The 21,052-nt window shown below is 39.5% G+C and overlaps 1 protein-coding gene across 1 annotated transcript in view; it reads left to right on the top strand.

The window, feature by feature from the left end:
• Nucleotides 1-628: 628 nt before the first annotated feature.
• The window catches only part of LOC128667056 (uncharacterized), a 342,615-nt gene continuing 322,191 nt past the window's right edge, over nt 629-21,052 (top strand). The window contains exon 1 of the mRNA XM_053721939.1: nt 629-661. The gene's annotated coding sequence lies outside the window, so the exon portion shown is untranslated. The remainder of the gene's footprint in view (nt 662-21,052) is intronic.

Genomic DNA, 21,052 nt, shown 5'->3' with positions numbered 1-21,052 from the left:
CCTTTTTAATAAATCTATTTTTTTAATATCACTCCTGGCATACGGTGTGTTTCATACTCTCACTAGCTACCTAAGGGCTACATTGCCCTACTCCCATCAACCATTTTCAGCTGACCTATAGTTCCGGTGTTCCTGCACCTGTGCATCCTGGTGGTGATAAGATTCTGCCTGAGCCCAGCTAGCTGGTCTGCTGTAAAAAAAACACCCTGTTCCTATTGGCACAAGAGAGTACCTCCACACTTGTGAGTACCCTGTATCTCCTTATCATCTGATATCCATTGTTAAGATTGATCTACACATGTGGCACCTATCTCTCTATTATTATTAAATATAAGATAAGGAAGCAAGTGTGTGTACACAAAGTGATAACATAATGAGATATATTACCTGAAGCTCAACCCATTGTAATAGGCTGAGGTTTAAAAACAGAAAACCAGCTACTTTATATACACAAATAAACCTGAAAATTCAATTTTTCATACATTTTATACTCTGCAGCTGGTATAACAAGTCATTGAAAATACATTAATATACAAACAATTGTACAATGTACTATCCCCTTAAGAAAAAAAGGGAGGGGAATATAGGAAGTTAGTATTCAGGAACTGTTTGGTTTTCTACACTCTGGCTATAAATTTACTGTCAAACGGTCTTCTGAAACGTAAGTAACTTTCATTTTGATTATCTGATACTTTGAATGGTAAATATTGATTTTATGTTAGACTCATAACAAATTGTTGCAAAGGATTTATTGGGGTAGAGAAAGACTTTGTTTGGAACCTAGGACTCTGTAGTGCAGCTCTTTTTAGTTTTCATTTAAGTATGTTTAGTGTCTATGTTACTGTTTGATTTAATAAGTGACATCTGATTTCATTTCACTCTGTATTTTTTCAATTTTTAGATGATGTTTGTTTATGTTTTTAATTAGTATATTGGAAGATTTACTTTTGGTTATTTGCTTTCCAACTTGGTAGTGAGGATTAGTAGAGTAAATGTTTTATCCAAAATCAGGTGTGGAAATCAGGTCTTCATACATATATATATTATAGAAAGTCTGATACTCTTGCAAGCACCCAGCTAGTGCCAGACTTTCTATGTGTTGGTGTTAATACATTTGTTTTGTAATTGTCCCTATGTCTGGGGTTAAATGCCTATGTCTGTAAGAGCTGTGCAGCTGTCTGTAAATACAAACTGCTTCAAGGCAAACAATAAAACACTTCCTCCATCTGCGTTATTCATAAATATAAACGGCAATGTTCCTAGCAACAATTTACTTAGGGACAGTCTAGTCAAAATTAAACTTTCATGATTTAGATAGGGCATATCATTTTAAACAACTTTCCAATTTGCTTTTATCATCAATTTTGCTTTGTTCTCTTGGTATTCTTTGTTGAAACCTAAACCTAGGCAGGATCAAATGCTAATTTCTAAGCTATTGAAAGCCACCTCTTCAATGACAGTTTTTACAGCTAGGCAGTTCTGATTCATGTGTGCCATATAGATATAACCACCACTGACTGTTATAAGGTGTGCATTTTAATACATTTGCATAAATTAACATCCATAGTGGCATATTAAAGGGATATGAAAGTCAAAATTAAACTTGCATGACACAGAGTATGCAATTTTAAAAGGGACATGAACCCCAACATTTGTATTTCATGATTTAGGTAGAACATAGAATTTTCAACAACATTCCAGTTTACTTCTTTTGTCAAATTTGCTTCATTCTCTTGGTATCATTTGTTGCGCGAGCAGCAATGCACTACTGGGGCAATATTACATATACGGCGCAGGCTTTGGCGTAACTACTGAAACCCGGGTTGCCTGTAATTTCCTCTCACACATCGGGGAATCACATAAACCCCGCCGTCGGTTTATAAAGTGCCATAAGTCGGATAAAATAGCGATGTCTAGAAATGTGCATAAACACAAATTTCTGGAGTCACTTACGTCACTGGTACCTTGCTGTTCAAATCAGCCAATAGAATTTCAGTAGCTCTCATCCTATTGACTGATTTGAATTTGAAGAATCAAATCAGCCAATAGGAATGCAAGGTGCCCTATATTTAAACGAGTACCTTGAATTCAATCCTCAGTGTGCGGTGGTGATTGTACGAAGAGGATCACCATGCTTGATGGCTCCGCGGTCACTGGTCTTCTGTTCCACGCTCATCTCCGCTCAGCGTTGGCTTGGTCCTGGATGAGGATAGAAGACGTCACCATGATGGAAGAAAATATTGCCACTTGGAAGAAGACTTCACGGCTTGGAAGAAGACTTCTAGTACCTATTTGGGGGTTAGAGTTAGGATTTTATTTTTGGGTTTTTTTTTTTTTTTTTTTTTTTTTTTTTTTTTAGAATAGGGATTTTGGGCACTGTAAAAGAGCTGAATGCATTTTTTTTTTAATGCAAAAGAACTGTTTAACTTAGGTCAATGTCCTACAAAAAGTCCTTTTATGGGCTATTGATAGTTTAGTATTAGATTAGGGGGTGTTTATATTTGGGGGGGCTTTCTATTTTCATAGGGATTAGGTTTAATTTTTTTATTTTTGATAATTTGGTTTATTATTTTCTGTAATGTTAGTTTTTTTTTATTTTTTGTAATTTTAGATTACATTAAACTTAGTTATTTTTATTTTTAAAGTACTGTTAGTTTTTTAATTGTAAGTTAGTATTTTTTAATTTAGGTAATTGGGATTAATTTAGGGGGTGTTAGGTTAGGGGGCTTAGTAATTTAATTAGTTATTTGCGTTGTGGGGGATTGGCGGTTTAGGGGTTAATAGGTTTATTAGGTTTATTGCGATGTGGTTAAATGGCAGATTAGGGGTTAATAGATTTTAGATATTAGGTGGGTTAATGGCGGATTATGGGTTAATATAGTTTATTAGTTATTGCGGTGGGGGTTGGCGGTTGACAGGTAGATAGATATTGCATTGCGCATGCTTTAGGTGTTAGTTAATATTTTCAGTGAGTTACGGAACTCACGTTTTCAGCGCAAGGCTTACTGCGCCTGCCTATGTGTGGCAAGATGAAAATGAAGTGAAATTTCTCCATTTTCGCCGCATAAGTCCTTGCGCTGAATCTGTGATACCAATTTGCGATGCGGTTCTATCTTAGCTTATGGGAGTAAAAATTGCAGGTGACGGGTGAAATATACGCGCCACATTAATATGCGGCGCCGTATATGTGATAGCAAAACTGCGTTAAAACCAGCGTTGCCGGCTTTTGCGGGCAACGCCGCATATGTAATCTTGCCCCTGGTTTCTAACTGAACACATGGGTGAGCCAATGAAAATCGGTGTATATATGCAGTCACCAATCAGCAGCTAGAACCTAGGTTCTTTGCTGCTCCTGAGCTCTCCTAGATACATTTTTCAGCAAAGAAGGAAGCAAAATAAATAAAAGTAAATTGGAAAGTTGTTAAAAATTGTATGTTCTGTCTAATTATGACTTTACTGTCCCTTTAAGACACTTTTAAATTCACTTATATTTTTAAATGTGCTTTGTTCTCTTGGTATTCCTTGTTAATAAAGAATGCGCACATATCCTACACTAGTGGGAGCTGCTGCTGATTGGTGCCTGAGCACATTTGTCTCTTGTGATTGGCTACCTATGGGCCAGATAACGAGTGTTTGCTTGCAAGAAATATCGGATTTTCGCATTTGTGTGCACGCTAAAATGCGCTCATATTACAATTTGAAAGTAAACATGATTGCTTGAGTGTATTTGAAGCTAACGCTCATCGGGTTAGCGCGTCATCAGAGCTGTGGTTAACTGTTTTGCGAAACAAAAAAGTGTCACAAAACACATCAAAAATACATTACACAATACAGTTTAGGGTACCAGAAAAGGATATAGGGCTTAAAAGCTGGTGCAACGCCGCCCCCTGCAGATTCACGGCCAATTGGCCACCAGCAGGGGGGTGTCAATCAACCCAATCGTACTCGATCGGGTTGAATTGCGGCAGTCTGTCTGCCACTTCAGATCAGGCGGTCAGGTTATGGAGCAGCAGACTTTAGACCGCTGCTTCACAACTGGTGTTTCTGGCAAGCCTGCAGGCTCGCTAGAAAAACAGGCCCTCAAGCTCCATCCGGAGCTTTATAAATGGGCCCCTCTGTGTGCTCCCTATGGTGGGCCAAAAAGGAGCATGGATGACATTGAGTGTGTCTGTTTGTTAGACTTTGATACTTTGTAGCAAGGTTGTATAGTATAGTAGACCTAGCGCTAATGGATACAACTATAGCTCTCTTCAAAAGGTCTCCTAGTAGACCTAATGATTGTCAGATAAATTAGCAAGAGAAGAGAGTGTCTAGTAATGAAGGCTGAGGTGGTATAAGGATATAGAAAATTGTACAGTCTAATTTAATAAAATCACAATATAGTCCAATACAGATAACATATAAATTAAAACCTCATGGATCCATGATAAAGGTGTGGAAAAAATAAAATACAACAATAGTGCAGTAGAATTACAACAGTATTCCAATATAATTACAAAATAATTGCAACAATGATACAGTAAAATAAAATTGAAAATAAAATTAAAAGTTCACTAAAAATGCACGGGTGGCTTCGGTAGTGTATAGTGGAGAGTCCTATCTGAATGAGCTCATAAACGTGTTCCTATAGGGGCCTCCGAAAAAGTATAGTAAAGTCTCACTATAGAAAAAAGATGACTATAAATGTCCCGAGTGATGTATTCAGTAAAGACTGATAAGTCTTTATTAGCAGTGAAAAACCCAATTGAGAGTGTGATAAATCCAAAATGAACTTATTTTTTAAGATTAAAACACAATGTATTATAAATCTAGCACAATGATAGTAGTCCTATGTTCTTATTTGTATTATATACTTAGTCTGAAAATTGTGGAAATATATTTGTTAGAGATCGTTAGTGATTTAATCTTTCTAGTGTTTGCTTGGATCTGTCTATGTGGGCGCGACGTCATATCCGGTTTCGGATTAGTGACGTCATTTGCGGTTTCTATAGTACCGGATGTTTATCCCAGACAGACTAAAGTTTTTGAGTTTGCTCTATGTGGCTTGTCCGTGGGCGCGTTCGGGCAGCGTTCAGGAGCTAGTGGAGGCACTTCGCTTCCAGCGATGATGTGGCGCTAGGTGACATCGGAGCTTAGAGAAAAAGTTTGCATGCGCAAAGGGATCTGCTGCACAATAATGGACTTTGTGCATGCAAGCGTTTAAGCTCCCTTGTGTATTACATGCTCAACCCTCTGCAGCCCATTGGCTATTTTTTACTAAATAGAGGATTGAGCATGTGTGTAGCGAAACTCAAGTAGCCCTGCCACCCCTGAATTGACGGAAACAAACGATGATACTATGAATAAATACAAAATACCCCCACTTTTGCCAATACCGTCATCAGCTCACCCCGTGGGGGAAATAGTAGGCACAATGTTTGAACGTCAGGTCTATGTTTTTATATATATATATATATATATATATATATATATAATATGATTTTCTGTGTGCTCTAGAGAATGTAGCCCATTTATTTTTACTTTATACGCTACGTATGAAGTGAAAAGAAATGGGCTACATTCTCTAGAGCACACAGAAAATCATATTATATATATATATATATATAACATGGCAGCCTCCACGAGCAACACGTGTGTGGAGGCTGCCATGTTACCAAGTGTCTAAGCTTGCTCTGAAAAGTTCCAGCTTTTCCAGCACACTGGAAGCGCTGGGACAAGAATAAGTCTACAAATTTGAACTTTTGGGCTTGTTTTAGATGCATTTATTCTGAATGTTACAAAATGTAAAAAAATTGAGATGCAGATGTATGATATACAAATTTTATCCTTTAAAGGTGTGAGAAAAAAATCGGACTTCCATGTATGTATATTTCTAGACAGTCGTGTGACGTCATGTCAGTGATATCATTTCCGGTTTCGGTTGTACCGTATATATACATGACAATCCCTTGATCTATGGATATAAGATCTGTACTATGTAACTTGTCATGATTAGTGGCTTTTTATCATGTCTGGAGCAGACTGTGCATAAACAATGTATAAATGGTGGAATACTATAGTTGCTAACAATGCATATTTGTGTACAATATAGGAGTAATTTTACATAAACTGACCTAACACTATATAAGCATGTAACAACAAGAATCACAGCAAAAAAGAACTCATCATAATTAACATAAAATAAAATAACATACAATGTCTATGGTTTAATCGACCGGATAACAGAGTTGAAAATAGAGGAATTTCTCTTGTTAAGTGTGTTCAGTCCACGGATCATCCATTACTTATGGGAATATATTCTCTCCCCAACAGGAAATTGCAAGAGGATCACCCAGCAGAGCTGCTACATAGCTCCTCCCCTCACATGTCATATCCAGTCATTCTCTTGCAACTTAACAGATAGGAAGTTGAGAGAGGTCTGTGGTGTTTTTATACTTAGTTTATTCTTCAATCAAAAGTTTGTTATTTTAAAATGACACCGGAGTGTGTTGTTTATTCTCAGGCAGTATTTGGAAGAAGAATCTGCCTGCGTTTTTCTATGATCTTAGCGGCAGTAACTAAGATCCACTGGCTGTTCTCGCATATTCTGAGGAGTGAGGTAACTTTCAGAAGGGAATGGTGTGCGGGAAACCCTGCAAACAAGGTATGTGCAGTAGATTATTTTTCTAAGGAATGGAATTGACTAACGGCTAGATTTAGGGTTTTGTCGGTAACGACCCGCGTAGCTAACGCCGGCTTTTTTCTGGCCGCACCATAAAAATAACTCTGGTATTGAGAGTCCACAAAAAGGCTGCGTTAGGCTCCAAAAAAGGAGCGTAGAGCATTTTTAACGCAGCTTCAACTCTCGATACCAGAGTTGCTTACGCAAGCGGCCAGCCTCAAAAACGTGCTTGTGCACGATTCCCCCATAGGAAACAATGGGGCTGTTTGAGCTGAAAAAAAACCTAACACCTGCAAAAAAGCCGCGTTCAGCTCCTAACGCAGCCCCATTGTTTGCTATGGGGAAACACTTCCTACGTCTGCACCTAACACCCTAACATGAACCCGAGTCTAAACACCCCTAACCTTACACTTATTAACCCCTAATCTGCCGCCCCCGCTATCGCTGACCCCTGCATATTATTATTAACCCCTAATCTGCCGCTCCGTAAACCGCCGCTACTTACATTATCCCTATGTACCCCTAATCTGCTGCCCCTAACACCGCCGACCCCTATATTATATTTATTAACCCCTAATCTGCCCCCCACAACGTCGCCGCTACCTACACTTATTAACCCCTAATCTGCCGACCGCATCTCACCGCTACCATAATAAAATTATTAACCCCTAATCCGCCTCACTAACCCTATAATAAATAGTATTAACCCCTAATCTGCCCTCCCTAACATCGCCGACACCTAACTTCAAACATTAACCCCTAATCTGCCGACCGGAGCTCACCGCTACTATAATAAATGTATTAACCCCTAAAGCTAAGTCTAACCCTAACACTAACACCCCCCTAAGTTAAATATAATTTAAATCTAACAAAATAAATTAACTCTTATTAAATAAATTATTCCTATTTAAAGCTAAATACTTACCTGTAAAATAAATCCTAATATAGCTACAATATAAATTATAATTACATTGTAGCTATTTTAGGATTAATATTTATTTTACAGGCAACTTTGTAATTATTTTAACCAGGTACAATAGCTATTAAATAGTTAAGAACTATTTAATAGTTACCTAGTTCAAATAATTACAAAATTACCTGTAAAAGAAATCCTAACCTAACACTATACTATCATTAAATTAATTAAATAAAATACCTACAATTACCTACAATTAAACCTAACACTACACTATCAATAAATAAATTAAATACAATTCCTACAAATAACTACAATGAAATAAACTAACTAAAGTATAAAAAAGAACTAAGTTACAAAAAATAAAAAAATATTTACAAACATCAGAAAAATATTACAACAATTTTAAACTAATTACACCTACTCTAAGCCACCTAATAAAATAACAAAGACCCCCAAAATAACAAAATGCCCTACCCTATTCTAAATTACTAAAGTTAAAAGCTCTTTTACCTTACCAGCCCTGAACAGGGCCCTTTGCGGGGCATGCCCCAAGAATTTCAGCTCTTTTGCCTGTAAAAAAAACATACAATACCCCCCCCAACATTACAACCCACCACCCACATACCCCTAATCTAACCCAAACCCCCCTTAAATAAACCTAACACTAAGCCCCTGAAGATCTTCCTACCTTGTGTTCACCTCGCCGGGTTCACCGATCGGTCCAGAGTCTTGATCCAAGCCCAAGCGGGGGGCTGAAGAGTGATGTCCATCCTCGGGCTGAAGTCTAAATCCAAGCGGAACAGCCAATAGAATGCGAGCTCAATCTGATTGGATCAGCCAATCGGATTGAACTTGATTCTGATTGGCTGATTCCATCAGCCAATCAGAATATTCCTACCTTAATTCCGATTGGCTGATAGAATCCTATCAGCCAATCGGAATTCGAGGGGCGCCATCTTGGATGACGTCCCTTAAAGGAACCGTCATTCGTCGTCTAGTCGTCGTTTGAAGAGGATGTTCCGCGTCGGCTTGGAAGAAGATGGCTCCGCTCCGCTCCAGAAGAAAGAAGATTGAAGATGCGGCTTGATAGAAGACTTCATCCCGATGATGGACTTCCGACTTCAGCCCGATGATGGATTTCTTCAGCCGCCGCTTGGATCCAGACTTCAGCCCGAGGATGGACATCACTCTTCAGCCCCCCGCTTGGTCTTGGATCAAGACTCTGGACCGATCGGTGAACCCGGCGAGGTGAACACAAGGTAGGAAGATCTTTAGGGGCTTAGTGTTAGGTTTATTTAAGGGGGGTTTGGGTTAGATTAGGGGTATGTGGGTGGTGGGTTGTAATGTTGGGGGGGGTATTGTATGTTTTTTTTTACAGGCAAAAGAGCTGAAATTCTTGGGGCATGCCCCGCAAAGGGCCCTGTTCAGGGCTGGTAAGGTAAAAGAGCTTTTAACTTTAGTAATTTAGAGTAGGGTAGAGCATTTTGTTATTTTGGGGGTCTTTGTTATTTTATTAGGGGGCTTAGAGTAGGTGTAATTAGTTTAAAATTGTTGTAATATTTTTCTTATGTTTGTAAATATTTTTTTATTTTTTGTAACAGTTCTTTTTTATTTTTTGTACTTTAGTTAGTTTATTTCATTGTAGTTATTTGTAGGAATTGTATTTAATTTATTTATTGATAGTGTAGTGTTAGGTTTAATTGTAGGTAATTGTAGGTATTTTATTTAATTAATTTAATGATAGTATAGTGTTAGGTTTAATTGTAACTTAGGTTAGGATTTCTTTTACAGGTAATTTTGTAATTATTTGAACTAGGTAACTATTAAATAGTTCTTAACTATTTAATAGCTATTGTACCTGGTTAAAATAATTACAAAGTTACCTGTAAAATAAATATTAATCCTAAAATTGCTACAATGTAATTATAATTTATATTGTAGCTATATTAGGATTTATTTTACAGGTAAATATTTAGCTTTAAATAGGAATAATTTATTTAATAAGAGTTAATTAATTTCGTTAGATTTAAATTATATTTAACTTAGGGGTGTTAGTGTTAGGGTTAGACTTAGCTTTAGGGGTTAATACATTTATTATAGTAGCGGTGAGCTCCGGTCGGCAGATTAGGGGTTAATGTTTGAAGTTAGGTGTCGGCGATGTTAGGGAGGGCAGATTAGGGGTTAATACTATTTATTATAGGGTTAGTGATGCGGATTAGGGGTTAATAACTTTATTATAGTAGCGCTCAGGTCCGCTCGGCAGATTAGGGGTTAATAATTGTAGGTAGGTGGAGGCGACGTTGTGGGGGGCAGATTAGGGGTTAATACATATAATATAGGGGTCGGCTGTGTTAGGGGCAGCAGATTAGGGGTACATAAGGATAACTTAAGTAGCGGCGCTTTGCGGTCGGCAGATTAGGGGTTAATTATTGTAGGTAGCTGGCGGCGACGTTGTGGGGGGCAGATTAGGGGTTAATAAATATAATACAGGGGTCGGCGGTGTTAGGGGCAGCAGATTAGGGGTACATAAGTATAACGTAGGTGGCGGTCGGCAGATTAGGGGTTAAAAAAAATTAATCGAGTGGCGGCGATGTGGGGGGACCTCAGTTTAGGGGTACATAGGTAGTTTATGGGTGTTAGTGTACTTTAGGGCACAGTAGTTAAGAGCTTTATGAACCGGCGTTAGCCCAAAAAGCTCTTAACTCCTGGTTTTTTTCTGCGGCTGGAGTTTTGTCGTAAGAGCTCTAAATCTCACTCCAGCAACGACTCTAAATACCGGAGTTAGAAAGATCCCATTGAAAAGATAGGATACGCAATTGACGTAAAGGGATCTGCGGTATGGAAAAGTCGCGGCTGGAAAGTGAGCGTTAGACCCTTTTTTCAGTGACTCCAAATACCGGCGGTATCCTAAAACCAGCGTTAGGAGCCTCTAACGCTGGTTTTCACGGCTACCGCCAAACTCTAAATCTAGGCCTAAGAAAATACTGCTGATACCGATGTAATGTAAGTAAGAGCCTTTAATACAGTGAGAGCGACTGTTAGCAGGCTGTTTTAAATATATACAGTAAAGTAATTTTCTAAGTAATGGAATTTGACTGAGAAAATGCTATTAATACTGAAGTGATGTTATAAGCCTTTAATGCAGTAGGATGACTGTCAGGCTTTTCTATAGAGATACATGTTCCTTAAGAAAGGGATGTTTAAAACGATTTTGCTGGCATGTTTAATCGTTTTGTGAGGTACTTTGGTGATAAACTTGTTGGGGCATAAAATGTTTCCACATGGCTGATATTATTTATGAAACTCCCAATATTGTAATATTGAGTAGGAGGGGCCTATTTTAGCGCTCTTTTGACGCAGCAAAAATTTAGGCTCTGTCTTCCTTGCTTCATTCTGCTTGACACGGATCGTCTCCAGACAGCTTAAGGGACTTCAAAAGTCATTTTGAGGGAGGTAATCAGTCACAGCAGACCTGTGACAGTGGTTTTGACTGTATTTAATAAACTTTTTTTTTGCATATGAAAACCGTTTGGATTGTAGGGGGTTAATCATCCATTTGCAAGTGGGTGCAATGCTCTGCTAACTTAATACATTAACTGTAAAAATTTAATTGCCATAACTGATTTGGTTCATTGTTATTTCAACTGTGACAGTTTTCTGTGCTTCTTAAAGGCACAGTGTCGTTTTTCTTTATTGCTTGTAAAATTATTTACAGTGTTTTCCAACTCTGCTAGTCTTATTTCTAGTCTGTTTAAACATGTCTGACACAGATGAACCTGTTTGTTCACTGTGTTTAAAGGCCACTGTGGAGCCCCACAGAAATTTGTGTACCGAATGTATTGATTTCACTTTAAATAATAAAGGTCAGTCTTTATTTATAAAGGAGTTATCACCAGACAACGAGGGGGAAGTTATGCCGACTAACTCTCCTCACGTGTCAGTACCTTCGCCTCCCGCTCAGGAGGCGCGTGATATTGTGGCGCCAAGTGCATCAGGGACGGCCATACAAATCACATTACAAGACATGGCTAATATTATGAATAATACCCTGACAGAAGTATTATCTAAATTGCCAGAATTAAGAGGCAAGCGCGACCGCTCTGGGGTAAGAGTAGAGCGCGCTGGTGTTTCGAGAGCCATGTCCGATACTGCGTCACAGTTTGCAGAACATGAGGACGGAGAGCTTCATTCTGTAGGTGACGGATCTGATCCAGGGAAACCGGATTCAGAGATCTCTAATTTTAAATTTAAGCTTGAGAACCTCCGTGTATTGCTAGGGGAGGTTTTAGCGGCTCTGAATGACTGTAACACAGTTGCGATTCCAGAGAAATTATGTAGGCTGGATAGATACTATGCAGTACAGGTGTGTACTGATGTTTTTCCTATTCCTAAAAGGCTTACAGAAATTATTAGCAAGGAGTGGGATAGACCTGGTGTGCCCTTTTCCCCTCCTCCTATATTTAGAAAAATGTTTCCAATAGACGCCACTACACGGGACTTATGGCAGACGGTCCCTAAGGTGGAGGGAGCAGTTTCTACTTTAGCTAAGCGTACCACTATCCCGGTGGAAGATAGTTGTGCTTTTTCGGATCCAATGGATAAAAAATTGGAGGGTTACCTTAAGAAAATGTTTGTTCAACAAGGTTTTATCTTACAGCCCCTTGCATGCATTGCGCCTGTCACTGCTGCTGCGGCATTTTGGTTTGAGTCTCTAGAAGAGGCCATTCACTCAGCCCCATTGGATGAAATTATGGACAAGCTTAAAGCACTTAAGCTAGCAAATGCATTTGTTTCTGATGCCATTGTACATCTAACTAAACTAACGGCTAAGAATTCCGGTTTTGCCATTCAAGCGCGCAGAGCGTTATGGCTTAAATCCTGGTCAGCTGATGTGACTTCTAAATCTAAATTACTTAACATTCCTTTCAAGGGGCAAACCTTATTCGGGCCCGGCTTGAAAGAAATTATCGCTGACATTACGGGAGGTAAGGGTCATACCCTTCCTCAGGACAAGGCCAAATCGAAGGCCAAACAGTTTAATTTTCGTGCCTTTCGAAACTTCAAGGCAGGAGCAACGTCAACTTCCTCCGCCCCAAAACAGGAAGGAACCGTTGCTCGCTACAGACAAGCCTGGAAAACTAACCAGGCCTGGAACAAGGGCAAGCAGGCCAGAAAACCTGCTACTGCCCCTAAGACAGCATGAAGGGAGGGCCCCCTATCCGGAAACGGATCTAGTGGGGGCAGACTTTCTCTCTTCGCCCAGGCGTGGGCAAGAGATGTCCAGGATCCCTGGGCGTTGGAGATCATATCTCAGGGATATCTTCTGGACTTCAAGGCTTCTCCTCCTCTAGGGAGATTTCATCTTTCAAGGTTATCAGAAAACCAAATAAAGAAAGAGGCATTCCTATTTTGCGTACAAGACCTCCTAGTAATGGGAGTGATCCACCCAGTTCCGCGGACGGAACAAGGACAGGGATTTTACTCAAATCTATTCGTGGTTCCCAAGAAAGAGGGTACCTTCAAGCCAATATTGGACCTAAAGATTTTAAACAAATTCCTAAGAGTTCCATCATTCAAAATGGAAACTATTCGGACTATTCTTCCCATGATCCAAGAGGGTCAGTACATGACCACGGTGGATTTAAAGGATGCCTATCTTCACATACCGATTCACAAAGATCATCATCGGTTCCTAAGATTTGCCTTCCTAGACAGGCATTACCAGTTTGTAGCTCTTCCCTTCGGGTTGGCTACGGCCCCGAGAATCTTTACAAAGGTGCTGGGCTCTCTTTTGGCGGTTCTAAGACCGCGAGGCATAGCGGTGGCTCCGTATCTGGACGACATCCTGATACAGGCGCCAAGCTTACAAATTGCCAAGTCTCATACAGAGATAGTTCTGGCATTTCTAAGGTCGCATGGGTGGAAGGTGAACGTGGAAAAGAGTTCTCTATCACCACTCAGAAGAGTCTCCTTCCTAGGGACTCTGATAGATTCTGTAAAAATGAAAATTTACCTGACGGAGGCCAGGTTATCAAAACTCTTAAATGCTTGTCGGGTCCTTCATTCCATTCCACGCCCGTCAGTGGCTCAATGCATGGAAGTAATCGGCTTAATGGTAGCGGCAATGGACATAGTGCCATTTGCGCGCCTGCATCTCAGACCGCTGCAATTGTGCATGCTAAGTCAGTGGAATGGGGATTACTCAGATTTGTCCCCTCTACTAAATCTGGATCAAGAGACCAGAGATTCTCTTCTCTGGTGGTTATCTCAGGTCAACCTGTCAAGGGGCATGACCTTTCGCAGGCCAGATTGGACGATTGTAACAACAGATGCCAGCCTCCTAGGCTGGGGCGCAGTCTGGAATTCCCTGAAGGCTCAACGATCCTGGACTCAGGAGGAGAAACTCCTCCCAATAAATATCCTGGAGCTAAGGGCAATATTCAACGCTCTTCTAGCTTGGCCTCAGCTAGCAACACTGAGGTTCATCAGATTTCAGTCGGACAACATCACGACTGTGGCTTACATCAACCATCAAGGGGGAACCAGGAGCTCCCTAGCGATGTTGGAAGTCTCAAAGATAATTCGCTGGGCAGAGTCTGACTCTTGCCACTTGTCAGCGATCCACATCCCAGGAGTGGAGAACTGGGAGGCGGATTTTCTAAGTCGTCAGACTTTTCATCCGGGGGAGTGGGAACTCCATCCGGAGGTATTTGCTCAACTGGTTCATCGTTGGGGCAAACCAGATCTGGATCTCATGGCGTCTCGCCAGAATGCCAAACTTCCTCTTTACGGTTCGAGGTCCAGGGACCCGGGAGCGAAGCTGATAGATGCTCTAGCAGCTCCTTGGTTTTTCAACATGGCTTATGTGTTTCCACCGTTTCCTCTGCTCCCTCGATTGATTGCCAAGATCAAACAGGAGAGAGCATCGGTGATTCTGATAGCGCCTGCGTGGCCACGCAGGACCTGGTATGCAGACCTAGTGGTCATGTCGTCCTGTCCTCCATGGACTCTACCTTTGAGGAAGGACCTCCTAATACAAGGTCCTTTCAATCATCCAAATCTAATTTCTCTGAGACTGACTGCGTAGAGATTGAACGCTTGATCCTATCAAAGCGTGGCTTCTCCGAGTCAGTTATTGATACTTTGATACAGGCACGAAAGCCTGTTACCAGAAAAATCTACCATAAGATATGGCGTAAATACCTGTATTGGTGCGAATCCAAGAGTTACTCATGGAGTAGGGTTAGGATTCCAAGGATATTGTCTTTTCTCCAAGAGGGCTTGGAAAAAGGCTTATCAGCTAGTTCTTTAAAGGGACAGATTTCTGCTCTGTCTATTCTTTTGCACAAGCGTCTGGCAGAAGTTCCAGACGTCCAGGCTTTTTGTCAAGCTTTAACTAGGATTAAGCCTGTATTTAAAGCTGTTGCTCCTCCGTGGAGCTTAAACTTGGTTCTTAAAGTTCTTCAAGGAGTTCCGTTTGAACCCCTTCATTCCGTTGATATTAAACTTTTATCTTGGAAAGTTCTATTTTTGATGGCTATTTCCTCGGCTCGAAGAGTCTCGGAATTGTCTGCCTTACACTGTGATTCTCCTTATCTGATTTTCCATTCAGACAAGGTAGTTCTGCGTACTAAACCTGGGTTTTTACCTAAGGTAGTCTCTAACAGGAATATCAATCAGGAGATTGTTGTTCCGTCATTATGTCCTAATCCTTCTTCAAGGAAGGAACGACTTTTGCATAATCTGGATGTAGTCCGTGCCCTGAAATTCTATTTACAGGCAACTAAAGATTTTCGTCAAACTTCTTCCCTGTTTGTCGTTTACTCTGGACAGAGGAGAGGTCAAAAAGCTTCGGCAACCTCTCTCTCCTTTTGGCTTCGTAGCATAATACGTTTAGCCTATGAGACTGCTGGACAGCAGCCCCCTGAAAGAATTACAGCTCATTCCACTAGAGCTGTGGCTTCCACCTGGGCCTTTAAGAATGAGGCCTCTGTTGAACAGATTTGCAAGGCTGCGACTTGGTCTTCGCTTCACACTTTTTCGAAATTTTACAAATTTGACACTTTTGCTTCTTCGGAGGCTGTTTTTGGGAGAAAGGTTCTACAGGCAGTGGTTCCTTCCGTTTAAGTGCCTGCCTTGTCCCTCCCATCATCCGTGTACTTGGCTTTGGTATTGGTATCCCATAAGTAATGGATGATCCATGGACTGAACACACTTAACAAGAGAAAACATAATTTATGCTTACCTGATAAATTTATTTCTCTTGTAGTGTGTTTAGTCCACGGCCCGCCCTGTCTTTTTAAGGCAGATCTAAATTTTAATTAAAACTTCAGTCACCACTGCACCCTATGGTTCCTCCTTTCTCGTCTTGCTTTGGTCGAATGACTGAATATGACATGTGAGGGGAGGAGCTATGTAGCAGCTCTGCTGGGTGATCCTCTTGCAATTTCCTGTTGGGGAGAGAATATATTCCCATAAGTAATGGATGATCCGTGGACTGAACACACTACAAGAGAAATAAATTTATCAGGTAAGCATAAATTATGTTTTTTTGAAAAGGTGGACAACAATGGTATAGGATAAACCATTGTGATCTGTATGGAAGCTTAACATGAATCTCTTTGAAGGGGTAAAATACAACAAATGTTTAGTTACTATTATAAGTGGGTACAAATTAGACCGTTTCTTGCCATGTATCTTAATTGGTAGGCAATAGGGGAGGGCTGGAAAAATTCCTCTATTGTCAACTCTGTTATACCTAATGTTTTATCATGGTATGATAGAGTATATCCTTGAAATAACTAAATTTCTTTTGGAACACAATTTTTTTGTGTTCGAAGGGGAGTACTATCTCCAGAGACTGGGCACGGCGATGGGTGCACGCTTTGCCTCATCATACGCCAACCTATTTTTAGATTGGTGGGAGAGAGCCACAGTCCATGGAGATAGTAAACCCTATTTACAGGGTATTTGTCTGTATAAAAGATTTATAGACGACCTTGTTATAATTTGGAATAAAACTGAGGATGATGCTAAAGGTTTTGTTTAGTATCTAAATGAATCAGATTGTGATATAACATTTACCCATGACTGGAATAAAAAAAGAGATCAATGTCCTTGATATTACTCTCAAAGGTAATGAAGGGGAGCAAAAGGTTAGTACCCTACTGTATCACAAGCCTATCTCGGGCAATACTATATTACATGCGGCGAGTAATCACCCAAAGCATGTCTTTGGTGGAATAGCCGAAGGACAACTCATGAGAGTTAAAAGAAATTGCTTGAGTACTGAGGTTTGCGATAGGGAGAGTACAGCTCTAAAGAAAAGGTTGCAGGATAGAGGATATCCAGAAAACATAATCAATAAAGCAGAAAGGGAAGTGAAGAAGATGGATAGAGATCTACTCTTAAAAGGAAGGAAAATCAAAGAGAAGGATAGTAGATCTGTCTTCATCACTCAATATTCTAACCAATACAAGGATATATGTACTATAATCAAGAAATATCTTCCCATAGTCTATTGAGATGATACTCTAAAAACCACTATTGATAAAGGCTGTAGATTTGTGTACTCTAAGGGTCCAAGCCTACAAAGTATACTGTCCCCTAGCATGTTAAAATCTACACCATCGGCCAGTTCATGGTTAAAACATAAAGGTACATACAAATGTGGGAGCAAAAAATGTAAGGCATGCAACTTTATCAATGTCACAGATCAGTTTAGGTCCCATTCGACAGGTGAAGTATTTGAAACCAGAGGCTGTACTAATTGTACCTCAAAATTTGTAATATACTTAATAGAATGTCTAGAATGTAAGGGTCAATACATTGGAATGACCACTAGAGACATACATACTCGTATAAGAGAACATCTTTCATATATAAAAAAAAATATACGATGTTCAGCTCTTTCTAAACATTTTATAGACAAACATGCCCAGAACTCTAATTCCTTTTCTTGGTCAATTATAGAACAGATTAGGAATTATCCTAGAAGTGGAAACAAATTCCGTACCCTCTGCAAGCAAGAGGTGTATTGGATTCATAAATTACGTACTCAGATACCATGGGGTTATAATTCCGACATGGACATCATGATTTATTGGGAATAGAATAGGAGCCTGGCTATGTTATCAAATTTCAAATGCCACAATTATTAGATGCTGTAATAGGGTCTTACTGATGCTGATGTAAAAAAGTAAAATGTAATGTATATCTAGCAACTCTCTGCAATATGTAACAAGTCTGATAAAGTTTGAGCATGTGAGAGGCACTCCAAAGTATGGAATCTTTTAGCCATATTTAAGTTATAGGCATACAATACAATAAGATTGTTGGGGTAATATATGTAGCTTACGAATATTATATTGTCTAATACCTAAGTAAGATATATAGCATGTATGTTATACATATTGCAGCACTGTTGTAATAGCAGCAATTTCTGTCATTAGTACATTTAATTATGCATGTATCGTATATTCATATATAACATAAACTGTATCCTATGGAGTATATTTCCGAGTACATGTTTAAAGGTGTAAAATAGGCGTGTTTTATTTTAACCAATTATATTGATTCACCTGGCTTTAAAAGGGTGTATAGCACACATGCGAGGTATGGTCTATGATTAAAGATGACGCCGAAACGAGTAAGACCGTTTCTTAGCCTATATTCTAGCTACGAGGTGGATTGCATATAGAATATATATATATATATATATATATATATATATATATAGTAATCCAAGAGAACCCAGCACTCACACAATGCTGCAGCCACCGGGATGCCTCCCAAAAATAGCATGTATAAAAACCCATCAAAGGAAAGCACTCTCCGGTCAATTTTTAAACAATCTCTTTTACTGCATAAAAAACAGTTACATATAAACGTTTTCAGGCTACCGCCCGTCCTCAGTCATGTACAGTGTAACAACTTACCACCCTTATGTGTGCTCACCAGACCAAATGTGATCCGCTCTGCCACATCCGGAAGTTCTGTAGTCCTCAATCGGCGCAACTGCGCATGCGCCGGCCAGGCTATGAAGCCCCATCTGGGCCAACGAAAGAAAATCAAATTGTTAAAACAACAAAACACTTAGACACATTACGCAAGCTTATCGATATACAATACAGTGCAATTGTCAATTGAATTGATATACACATTCAGATACCATGATATTCAACAATGGAAATTTCTAACAGTATTTGCTTAAACACTAAGACAATAGCGCCAAACCTATTACCATTGATAAAAGTCACTGTTCACAAAATTACACATAACAATTCGTGGGTTAATATTATACCACCCTGCAACATAAGTAAACATCTATTGCAGAATGAATGTGTAATAGAAGAAAACCTCTAAGTATTGATATCATCATGCTAGATCTAGTATAATAGAATTAAAGGGCACACTGACTAACCAAGTATCATGACTACCTGTGGATACAAAAAATCATTGTCAGAAACAGCAATTAGAATATTATAACTGATAGAGTAAATCTCATAGATAACAGTGTAGGTCAAAGTTAGTATTTAAACCTATAGGAACCAAAGTATCTAAGGTATAAATCCATTTAGACTCCCTTTGCAAAAGCATTTTTGCTCTGTTACCACCCCTGATGGGTGCTGAGACATGATCAATGATAATATACCTTAGATCGGATACATTATGGGAATATGATAGAAAATGCCTAGTCACCGGCTGCTCAGCACTTCCAGTATGAAGTGCAATACGTATAGCTGACCGGTGGTTGGCCATTCTTGTCATCAAGTCATCTTGGGTTTTACCGATGTAAAATTTCCCACAAGGACAGTGTAACATATATACTATGTGTGTAGTGGTGCATGTGACCCTGTAATTAATATAGTATCGCTTATTACTCCAAGGATGTACAAAGTATTTACTTTGTGATAAGCCATTACAGGTCACACCCACTACACCTATAGCATCCGTTTCTTTCAGAACCTAACCAGGTTTTGTTGGTGTAACTAGGTTTATGATCAATTCGTAGTAACTGATCGGAAAGAGATCTCCCTCTCCTATAACCAACCATAGGACCATCTCAATTACCAAACGGTAATTCCTCATCAGACTTGATAATGTCCCAGTTCTTATTCAGAATCTTAGGTAATGCCATTTTGTCAGGGGTGAACTCTATTGAAAATATCAATCTTTTCTTTGTAGATATTCTAGATTTCTTTGTCAAAGCCTGCTCCTGGGTCATAGTCAGGGATTCTTTAAATGATTCCCGTAAATGTTTCCGATTATATCCTCTTTGATGAAATTTCAGATGCATTTCTTCCAATTGTTGTTCCTTTAAACTTGAATCGGTATTATTTCTTACAACCCTCTTGAACTGGGATTTGGGTAGAGCCGTTTTCAGACTTGGGTGATGGCAGCTTGTTGCTTCCAACAAGGATTTGCTATCCGTTGGTTTGTGATATAGTGTAGTAATCAGCCGTTTATCAACCTTTAGGATCCTTAAGTCCAGAAAACCAATAGTTGTTTTATCACAGTTCATTTTAAATTTCAAATTATGGTTTTGTGTGTTTAGTAATAAAAACCACTGTTCAAGTTCATGCATTGGTCCCCTCCATATTAGAATGAGGTCATCGATGTAACGTTTGAATAAGATCAACCTGGGGTCTTTGAATAATGTTGTGTCATCTTCCTCGAAGCATGCCATATATAGGTTGGCATAGGATGGGGACACATTTGACCCCATCGCCGTCCCTGCAATCTGTAAATAGTAGCTGTTCTCAAATTTGAAATAATTATATTTCAAGCGATACTCCGTTAATTTCAAGATGACATCTATAGGAGGGCCAACATATGGGTACTTTAGTCATTTTCTAATAATAGCAGCCAAACCCTCTTCGTGGGGAATAGCAGTATATAAACTGGTAACGCCCAGGGTTACCAGAATATCGTCTTCCTCCACATCTTGTATATTCCTAGTTAATTGGATGACTTCTATTGAGTCCAATAGAAAGGAAGTCAAATTGCGATCCAATGGTTGTAACAATTTATCCAAGTAAGTACCTATTGGCTGGAGTATAGAACCTCTAGAGGATACTACAGGACGCCCTGGAGGGTGAACTAAGTCCTTATGCACCTTGGGAAGAGTATATATTGCTGGAATGATAGGAAAGTCAACCATCATGTGCTCCATAGCCATTGTTATGTACTTGTCGATTTCATTTTTGAATTCCTTAGTTGGGTCACCTTCTATACTGTGGTAAATTTGCATATCTGACAACTGTGTAAGAATTTCATGCCTGTAATCCTGGAGAAGCAATGCTCCACCTTTATCGGCTTCACGAATGACCACTTGATGGTTTTCTTTCAGGCCTTTTAGTGCTTTTCGTTCATCCTTACTCAGATTGTCCCGCAGTCTGCTATCATTCTGATGAATACTGTGGAATAATTCATATTCAACTTTTCTTGAAAATGTATGTATACTTGGATTA

This window comes from Bombina bombina, chromosome 7 (assembly GCF_027579735.1).
Source record: "Bombina bombina isolate aBomBom1 chromosome 7, aBomBom1.pri, whole genome shotgun sequence".
Taxonomy (NCBI): Eukaryota; Metazoa; Chordata; class Amphibia; order Anura; family Bombinatoridae; genus Bombina; species Bombina bombina.
This window is presented reverse-complemented; position numbering and strand designations above follow the sequence as displayed.